A 10,493-nucleotide genomic window follows, 5' to 3' on the forward strand; every position below is an offset into this window, starting at 1 on the left:
GGTTCATGTCATCACACGTTATCTGCATTGCTACATCAAATATAATGTATGATGATGTGACCCAATTAAATCTCAACAAACGGGTTTTACTGCTTGTGTCATAGGATCCGGATTCTTTCAGCAATGTAACTTAGAAAGAGAGATTTTCATCATTTAGGCCGCCTAATTTGACTTCATTTATATCACGTCTAACATTTCCTTACGGCCGCGTATGAAGCATCATACGCTGTCGGAGTATAAAATAATTCCCAAATCGGTTTTTGCTGCGGTTCGTTGATTTGATTGGAATCTAAAATACAATTTGTTATTCCGGCATCTAACGAGAGCAATAATCGAGTGTAAACCAGGCGGTCCATTATATTAAAGCTTCTTTATTTATTGCACATGAGCCTTCCTGACTGGATCATGATCTATCCAACCACTTGTAAAATCGCCATTTAATCTATCTAAATAGTTCCTGCGTCCTAGGTACAGCTCTTCCAACTGTCAATTGCCTTAGGCGACGCGTCTAGGGTTAGATGTCCCAAAGCAACAGCTAACTTAAGAGATGAGCTGTACCCATTAAAGCTGCATGTGGAATTTAGATGGAATTTGGACACCAATTTCCTGTGCCCCCAACAACAGCCTGTACGCGGAAGGTACGTTGCCTACCAGAAGTTTGTGAAAACGCACGTAATTACCCTCTTCGGTGCCGCACGAGACGCGGATTTCCTGCTAAAGCCATTCGCAGGAAGTTTCTACAAAAGGATGCTGGGTGGGGCTCACCTTGAAGTTTGTGCGTCCATCCGTTTTTTAGAGCTAGATTTAGGACGTGCGACAGAAATTTAGGTGTATCCAAAGCTCAAGTGAGACACGTGAGAGAAAACAGTGGGCATTCAGTAATAACACTTGAAGCATTCTTGTGGAGATAAAAGTTTTATATCATGCTATAATATTTTGTGTTTTCACTAATGGAATGACCTTATAAAAGGTCGGGATAACATATAAACATCAAGGTGGAACAGTAAAAATTTTCTTTCCCCGACCTTTCCTCTTGTGTGACCCACTTAAGTTTTGTATCCACCTCATTTTCAGTTACACGTCTTACATTGAGCTCTCAAGACGGATGGATTTCTCACATACATCATAGTGGCCCCACACTTCCTGTGAAAGGCTTTCGCAGTACGTCAGCGTCCGTTTATATTGGAAGCGGATTGGCCGCTGTACCACACACCAACTATATAGTCGGTGTATTGACTCATCATGAGATATGTGTTATATCCTAACCGTCTATTCATTTTGCAAGCTCATCTTAAGGTTTGAAATGAAAATAAGACAGATCTATCAAGTAATTGAACCACACTGCAAAAAGCAGTGGGGGATTGAATGTCTACCATTTAAACCCTTTTAAGGGTCACCGAAGTTTTGGATCAATATGAAATTTCTTTTTCCTCTTCATCTAGGTTTTTGTGATCTCATGAATAGATTGGATGGAAAATAAACATTATGGTGGGCCCTACTAAGTTTTTAACGGTGAAGATCATTATCCCTGCTGCTATTTGTGGTGTGGTGTAGTTGATTTTTGTGTATGGTTCATTTTTTGGATAATTCTTTAAAATGATCTCGAAAAATGGCTGAATGGTGTTGATATAATAAGGACATTGTGGGCCCAGGTAACTTTGATATCCTTTGAACTGTTCGTGCACCTTGGAGATCAAGTAGTGTCGGCGCTCGTATTCGACGGCACGTAACTACACCAGATGTATAGCTGGTGTATTAACGTTAACAAGTTCTGTGGTCCATCATCATGTATGTGTTATATTTAAACCATCCATCCATTTGATGAGCTTGTCTTAAGGCTTCGGTCGAAAAATAAGACAGATTGAAAGATCAATTGGACCACACCGCAAGATGCAGCGGAGGATTGAACGTCTACCACTGAAATCCTTTTGGGGGTAACAGAAGTTTTGGATCAATATGAAATTTGGTTCTCTTCATCTACGTATTTGTGATCTTATTAATAGATTGGATGGAAAATAAACACTATTGTAGGCCCAACGAATCCTCCCAGCTATTTTTGGTGTATCCATTTGAGCTTTAGATATGATTATTTTTTTGTGTAATGCTCATAAATTATTCCCAAAAAATGGACGAACAGTGTGGATGTAATAAATACTAAATTGTAGGCCATGTAACTTTGATATCCTCTAAACCGTTCGTGCAACTCAGAGCTCGAGCAGCGTCGGCGCTCGTCTTCACACGTATAGCTGGTGTGTAGTACACCAGCCAATTCACTTTCTCAGGAAATCCTCGTCCACTGGGCACTAACGCCTCAATGTTCTGCACTTTACTTTTTCAATTTCCCAGAGAGATCACTTGCAGTAATAAGTAATTTTTTAAGTTTTTTATTTTTCTTACATACGCAGCTACCTTCACCCATACGCCTCAATCCCTTCTTTCTCTTTCTCTACCGGTAGGAGTAGCGCTGCACGGCCTGCACCCACCCATCTTGGTCGGGCCACTCAGTAGTTTGGGACTCATCATCACCGTTCTCTTTTTCCATTAATCAGATAGGTACTATAGGTTCCATTTATTATTTTTTTTTTCTAATTTTATCATGTAGTTTGAAGCAGTGGCCCACTCTGGCTCGCTAGTGGTCCACCGGCCATGGATCGCTATTAGATTTATTTATTTTAAAGTTTCAAAAAAAAAAAAAAAGACCAATCCAAACCCTACCCAATCTGATCCGATTCAATTTCTCTGACTAAGTCGGACTTGAATCGAATCAGGCTAGCAATGTATCAGATCAGATCGAGTCAATTGACCCGAACTCAGTCCCAAATCAGATCAAGTTCGAGTTAATCTATGGAAATTTCGAACCAAGTCGAGTCGGACCAATCTGGACTCAATGCGAAGCTCTAATCCCCACTGCAAACGCAATGAATGCTAGACGGATTCAAAACTTCCATGGTGGGCGTTCAATTCCATCTGTACGTGGCGCATTTGAGTTTTGGATCACTTTATTTTTGGCTTCCAGAACTTCCTGTTGGCCATGGGCACAGCATGCCGAATTAGACGTGATCTATGGTGAGATTTGATTGGTGGAGCCATATGTTATTAGAGATGGGCCTGGGCTCCTTTTAAGTATTTTGGGCCGAGTACATACTCAGCCCATCTCTCACAACATATAACCCGCCAATCAAATATTTCCACGTCACCACACCATGTAACAAGGGCCTCACGTAATACCTATCACTTGTGACTTTAGTTCAAGTCCCACCATAATAAAAGCACAGGGCTTGGCTGGCTTTGAGACATCCAAATCAGGGCTCGCTCTATCTTTAAAAGACTCTATTGACTTTTAGCCGTTCTCTTGACATATGTTGAGATGAGACTATTTTGTTACACGGAGGTGGACACATCACATCTAAACCTCGTGACTGCTGTCGACGAATGGAGTCTTGTCAACTCTACTCACTAAATGTATTATTTATTACTCTGCTAATAGAGCCTCCTTCCCTTTAAATATGGCACAATTTGATTGGATGATAGAAAACTTGAGATAAAGCATCCCATCATTGATTCATTGTTATGCATGCTCTGTCACTAACTAACAATGACTTACCATTCAATCAAATATCATAACATTATAATGAGATTAGCTCAGCTCAAATAATGCAATACTCGATTCATGGATCCAAATTTGCATGGCATACATGGCAATTCAATTCATGGCTCATGTGAAGGGCAGAAATTTGTGAGGGATTTGTGTTAGAATAGCACAGAAATCATTGATCAAGTTCATTCATCAAGTTAGGGAAATTGTACAAATGTCATGGACAATGCAATGTTGGTCTAATATAAAAGGTTAAAAACTAATGAGAAAGCTGGGCGATTAGAGAAATAAAAAAAACATTCCACCATTCCAAATTGAACCTAAATGCATGGCTTATTAATGACCATGTCCAAATTGTCCCCTAACTGATGAATGGACATGATCTTGACACGTATGCCAACATGGCATTTGTTCTAGATCCCAGCCAATCGTCAAGGGGATTCCATCAAGAATATGACGTGGCATGAATCAGAGTGGTTGAATCTCAGATGCCACATATCATTGGTCATATTGTCGGTCTATTTTTATCACGTGTGTAGAGCTGTACATGAACTGAGTTAGCTTGGTTAACTCGCTTGACTCGGCTCAAAAATCCTCTATTCAACTCTATCAGAAATGAGTTCTAGCCAAGTTGAGATGATTTTTTGAGTTTGAAAAAATTTCGAGTCGAGTTCGATCTTACTTGAGCTTGACTCAACTTGAAACGTACCTCAACTTAAATTGGCTTGATAACTTGGTTATTTTGATATTAATGTTGCTCACCAAATGTTTGATGAAATGATTCAATAGAGTGTTGTTTCACGTGCATACATCCTCCTGTAAGATCAGCTAGTGGCAAAGAAGGAATGGATACAAAACGTATCACAAAAAATAAATAAATAAATAAAATAAAATTCACATTATAAAACTGTCCTCAAATCATAATTTTAATGTTGCTTGTGAGTGTTTGATGAAATACATGTAAAACTATTGTTATTGTTTTGCATTTTATGAAAAATTGAAAATGCATCTTATGCGTTTAAGAAAATGTCACACAGGCTTGAACCGGCCCAAGCTGCTGATCGAACTGAGCCAAGCTGGCCAATTAGGCTCAAGGACTGAACCAAGCTGAGTTCAAGCTGCGATTAGCTACTGGCTGAGCCAATCCGAGCTGTGCCAAGCTCAATTCGGTTGGAATCGTGTACAGCTCTGCATGTGCAGCTCATCTGATGAGAAGAATGTCCACTAGGGGTAGCACCTGATGAGTGGTCCAGATCTCGTGCACGTCCTTCAAATAGCCTCTTCAATCTCCCAACACGCGAATCGCCCCTCCACGATCGACTCAGAAGACTCGTACAGCAAATTCGCGCCAAGGGACGTTAAAGAGTCAACACACATGTCAGATTGGAAAGACATGTACAACATCCGAACCGATGGTCACGTTATACCGACCATGATCATGGCATGGTCTGTAAGTCAGGCCAGTTAACTAATCGTGTGGGCCAACGCAGCAAATAACTGGCCGTTTGAAACAAATTCACCAATAAATGTACAGGTGTGGACCACCTAATGAGTCGGCCTGGGCTGCATTTTCACATTAAGTCCCGCCTAGTACTCGGCTGGCTTGATGTGACTTCTTTATAAGATTGCATGAAGTTGTTTTTTCAAGCTATTTATGGCAGTAGATAATGAAGATCTTAGAGAATCTCTACTGCTGAAATTAGTCAATACCTTTATTTTAAATAATAATTTCTTTATTTGATCCATCATTCTCATGTAAGCGATTCTCTGGAATCTGCTTGTTGACCCCTTAGTCATCACTGCCGGCGACTCCGAACCATTTGGCCCCTATCAAAGGTGCGTTTGGATGCATTTTGGAAATTAAAAACAAGCGTTTGTCTAATAATTTGGAAATAGTCAAAGGGCAGTTTCCTTAGTATTCGTATTTGATTATAGTCAGATGGTTTGTTTCCTTTATAATGGTAGTTGTAGATGAACTACAGCCTGTTGAACTTATCTAATAAAGTCATCTTACCATGAAAATGAGACCCAATTTTATTTTTTTAAAATAAAAATAATAATAAAAAGGACATTCCAATCATCAAATGGACCACACTATGGAAAACAATACACAGTCACCAGACATCTAGTGCATACAACGAGAGATGGTGTAAGCTTTCTATTTGAAATGGAAAATGGACTGGGCCTAACCTTTCAACTAAGCTTTTTTTCTTTTTCTTTTTCTTTTTTTCTTTTATTCTTTTGTGTTTTTATCGTTTCAGTCTTACGCAAGTAACCAGCTCTTACTCTATCTTCTCTGCCCAAGTACCCTACGTAGATGATGTGATATGGGAACCTATGCAACAAAAGTTCCACGAGCCTATTATGATGACTTTGTAACATGCACTCCTTGCATATATTGTATCATCTCATGCTAAGGAATCAACTAAAAACATGGAAGGTGTAAAACTCAAGTGGATCGTGAGGTTAGAAAATGTGGGGATGGATTGCTATTATTGAAATCATGTTTTGGTGCCCTTTTTTTTTTCTTTCTTTCTTTACATGTAGCATACACTTGTAAGTAGTGATGGTATTTTTTTTTCTCTTTATTTCTTTCACCTCTGCTCTACAGGGTCATGGGTTTAGAAAAGGGGGGATAAATTGCCATTGTAAACCATTCTAGGTGTCCTTTGTTTCTCCCTTTACAGGTAACACATGCCTGCATGCACAGCTGCACATTTTACCTCTATTTCTCTCTCCTTTGTGCTGCAGATGCCATGCCCCTAGCATAAATAGATTCTATCAGCATATGAATAGTTTTCATTAATAACTACATCTTACATTCATTATTTTGTAATTTAAGCTTAATCTACAACAACTGTGGTGGCATCGATCTTAGTGTTGGTGAGGACCTCCTCGGCTCCAATTTTTTTATCATGAAAGTTTCATTTTGGAATTAAAAGAAAAAGATTAAAAGCGCACTTGTAATTTTAGGGCTAGTTAGCTCCAATAAACACCATTTATTCTTGTCTTTTCCTCTTCAATTACTGACAAGGTATGCAATGCAATTGGCTTGTGCATCCAAACACTTCCATGGGATTTTACAAGTGAGTTCTTTTACTCCAGCAGCGTGCATAACATATGCAATGAGCATCACTTTCATCTTGTGAACCATGCACATGAAGCCGATCAGCATTTGCATCTAGGTCAGTGTACACGACGCAATCTCACTAGGATGGACTGCCTAGAGACGCGAGGCGACCCAACTGTGGGGTCCATTGTGATGTATTCATTTTATTCACACTGCCATCCATTTTGCCAAAACATTTTTAGGGTAAGAGGCTATAAATGAGACAGATCTAAAGCTCAAGTGTACCACACCACTGGAAATGGTGGAAATTAGACACCCAAAAGTTGAAAACTTCCTTGGGGCCACGGAAGTTCTAAATCAAGCCCATATTTGTTATTTTCCTGCCTCTAAGTCCATGTGACTTTACGAATATGTTAGATGGCAAATAAATATATATTATGGTGGGTTAAGGGTTTAAGGTTTTAGGAAGTTTCAACAGTGGGTGCTATTATTCCCACTGTTTCCTGTGGTGTGCTACACTTGAGTTTTCACTGTGCCTCATTTTTAGGCATATGCACTGAAATGATATGCCAAAATGGATGGACAGCTGGATAAAACACACGCATCACGGTGGGCCCCACAATAAGATCGGTTATCAAGGCATCTCCTGCAGGCCTATCTTGAGATTTGTCACACAAGTGTGAATGGTACTATTGAATGTTGCACGTGTGCAAGCATAATGTGCTGCATTCGATGTGTGGACAAAACCCTGGTTAGATTCTTCGTTAAACTTAACGGACTGGATGGCTCTGACCTAATAAATAGAGGCTTTTGATAGAATGTGGGGTCTGCGTCACAACTTCCCTCATCGGATATTTGGGGGATAATGCATGCTATAAACGTACCGTGTACCAAAACAAGAATTTGTTGGTCTGCTGATTTGGCATATCACATTTGTAGGTGTGAATGGATGGTTTGAAAAACGAAGGTTGAATGATCCACCTTCAATATACATGTGTATGATAACTTGATGAACGTGCTACCCTCAATTTTGGTATATGGAACGATCACTCTAAGAACCATATAATGAATTGATTGTGTTAGCTACTTGATTTATTTTCAATTATGTGGGTGTGCCAAAACTGATATAGCAGCTCAATCTAAATTAATTAACTTTGATCCCAAGATGAGTTACTTTATACCTTCCATAAAAAATGATTTTTAGAATATTTAGTGCAAATAAAATAGAAAGAAAAACTCATATTTGGGAACTACTGATATTGGATAAAGAACAAATCCAATATATTAACGTAGACTTAGATTACAACTAAAAATTATAATGAAGAATTATTGCTATTTGATTATTATTAAAATAAAATAAGTTGATAAGATATGTTTGTTTGTTTGTTTGTTTTTGATATTGTTATAATTGGATTGAAGTTTTTTCTTTATTATATTCTTCTGCTATTTATTGATTTCTTTACTATAATTTATTTATCTAAAAAAAATTATTTTATATATATATACACATTTCTCTTTACAATGGTTTTACTTTTAAACACTTCTAAGCCACTTACTTTAATTTTGTTGGCTAAGATTTTGTTTTGATTCCTCTCAGTTATTTTTTATATTTTAAATAACTTGATAATACTGCTTGTATATCGACCATGATATTTGGCCAACCATTCACTAATGTGTATAACTATACTTATGCTGGTAATTAGCTCACAAAAAGTACCCCAAACCCTAAAAGATATTTTAATCCATGTTTTATACTTCAAATAATGCCGCATGTTACTTTTTTATTGTCTTTTACGATGCCACGTGTTATCTTTTTATTGGCTTTTTCAGAATAGCAGGATAAGATTTTTGACACGTGTGCCATTCAACAGGGGAACGACCGACTGCAACGAGCAACTTCACGAGGCCCAGATATGAAAACGCATCCTCATTAATGCGTTTCCCACTCCAAACTCATACGAGAAACCAAACGCCAATGCTTCCGGATTCAAGCATCTTTTAATAGAAAATCCAAAGAGTTAGGGCACCGTTCCAATGTGGTGTACTTATGCAAGATCAGGGAATCCATTAGCTGGGCCAATCCTTGAAGATGCCCTAGCCCAAGTGTGGGACATGAACGAGCAAAATAAACGGTGGACATAAAATGGAACAGTCTATATTCAACATGCATGTGTCACCTAACTGGTGAGGGGAAGAACATGATTTTTGAGCTAGGTCATATCGATGGTCACCCCCACCTGCTGAATGGTCCAGATATATCACACGTTTCCCACTCAGCAACGGTTGTAATAAGTTGCTTCTTCTATCTTGCTATCCTTGTGTTCCGCTCCACAGCATGACTTGTTTCCACGTGTTACGCGGTCACACAAAACTCGATCATACGCTGGTTTTGATCTTTGTGTCTCTGCCGTTGCCATGCACGTGTACACATATACAAGCTTGGATGCATTTATTTTCGGAAACCAACGGATAGGATTACCTGACCACCATGGTTTTTGGGATAAACGCACTGTCCCATTCACGATGAGCCCAACAGATGAAAGGTCCCTATCTCTTACCCATATTTGGCGTATATAGATATTGAATGCTGGGCAAGTAAGACAATACTGATGGCTCAAGATCCTCTCTTTTATGAAGTTTGCGTAGGGCACCTGTGAAGTATCTGACCTTTCTATCAGTCACGACGACCGACAACCATGTTCACATCTTCTTGCCTGGGAATCACGCACTTTCACTTTTCAAGTGGGCCACTTTGCAAATCAAATGTAGGGCAAGCAAATTTTGAAAGCAGATTGCTAGCAGCACTCTCCACCATGGACATCCCTAGTAGCATAACTCTTTGGACCCACCCTCATGTATATGTTTTATGTTAGAAATGTAAGTGGTTCTTGTACACAACGGAGGATTAAAAAAAAAAAGATAATGAAATGATTAGATCTATCAAGTTCAATGCTTGACTTGAATAGTCAGTTTCTTAAGACAGATTTGCTGACCTTTTTCTAAAAGTTCTAGCAAGTGCAAACAAAGGTAATCTACAAATTGTCTTTAGGATACCATGAACTTACAATCCAAATTTCAACATAAAAATTTACACATTTAAGTGTTGAACAGATCTTTAGTTTTGACACCGATATGCCTTTAAGATATTCAGAAAAAACTTAACAAGAAGTCAGATCGAGAGTAATTGCACAGAAGATGATATAATCTTAAGAATTAAGAGTATTTTCTTCTGGATTATAGTATCTAGGATTTATATCAATTGAAAGGCTATGGATTTCTTCCTGAAGAGATGTTAAGGTGTCTTTTCAAGAAATCCATATCCATTCACAACAAACAATATCCCTTCACGAAAGGGCATGACTTTTTATCCTATGACCGTTATTTCTGTACCCATTCAGATAGAAACAGCTATCCAACAGTAAAACTGTATCCACATAAGCAACACGTGACATAGGTGTAACATATACAATCATGTCATAATTACTCTCAATCAACAAAAGGTAATAAATCATCAGGGTAAACCCCAGTCCAATTCCAGTTGTACCATGGCCCAAAAAGTTTGAGTCATATGTCAAAAATACTAAGGCTCTTTTTTCTCCTTACGACAATACGCATGTGCGAAATGCTAAGTGCACCTAATAAAGCAACAAAAAGCGCCCAAGCAGCCCTACAACCCACGCTGCCCCCGCGCGGACGGTGCTTCACACCATCCTCGAGGAAATTTGAACCCTGGTTGTATAAAAAACTTCTTTTTTTATCGACTGGCTATACACACTATTTATGAAAAGTTTAAATAATTAATATATTTATTTACTTTCTTAAAATAGC

The sequence above is a fragment of the Magnolia sinica genome, chromosome 2 (genome assembly GCF_029962835.1).
Source record: "Magnolia sinica isolate HGM2019 chromosome 2, MsV1, whole genome shotgun sequence".
In the NCBI taxonomy this organism is placed as follows: domain Eukaryota; kingdom Viridiplantae; phylum Streptophyta; class Magnoliopsida; order Magnoliales; family Magnoliaceae; genus Magnolia; species Magnolia sinica.